General features: G+C 42.1%; 1 protein-coding gene across 3 annotated transcripts in view; it reads right to left on the bottom strand.

Moving 5' to 3' along the window:
• Positions 1–580, bottom strand: part of IFT88 (intraflagellar transport 88) — a 61,167-nt gene that overhangs the window by 34,887 nt on the left and 25,700 nt on the right. The gene's annotated exons all lie outside the window — the stretch shown is intronic.

Below are 580 nucleotides of genomic sequence, written 5' to 3'. Positions count from 1 at the left end.
TTCCAAACAGGAAAAGGAGTACGTCAAGGCTGCATATTGTCACCCTGCTTATTTAACTTATATGCAGAGTACATCATGAGAAACGCTGGACTGGAAGAAGCACAAGCTGGAATCAAGATCGCCAGGAGAAAGATCAATAACCTCAGATATGCAGATGACACCACCCTTATGGCAGAAAGTGAAGAGCAACTCAAAAGCCTCTTGATGAAAGTGAAAGTGGAGAGTGAAAAAGTTGGCTTAAAGCTCAACATTCAGAAAACGAAGATCATGGCATCTGGTCCCATCACTTCATGGGAAACAGATGGGGAAACAGTGGAAACAGTGTCAGACTTTATTTTTCTGGGCTCCAAAATCACTGCAGATGGTGACTGCAGCCATGAAATTAAAAGACGCTTACTCCTTGAAAGGAAAGTTATGACTAATCTAGATAGCATATTCAAAAGCAGAGACATTACTTTGCCAACAAAAGTCCATCTAGTCAAGGCTATGGTCTTTCCTGTGGTCATGTATGGATGTGAGAGTTGAACTGTGAAGAAGGCTGAGCGCCGAAGAATTGATGCTTTTGAACTGTGGTATTGCT

This window comes from Bison bison, unplaced genomic scaffold (assembly GCF_000754665.1).
Source record: "Bison bison bison isolate TAMUID 2011002044 unplaced genomic scaffold, Bison_UMD1.0 scf7180017864299, whole genome shotgun sequence".
Taxonomy (NCBI): Eukaryota; Metazoa; Chordata; class Mammalia; order Artiodactyla; family Bovidae; genus Bison; species Bison bison.
This window is presented reverse-complemented; position numbering and strand designations above follow the sequence as displayed.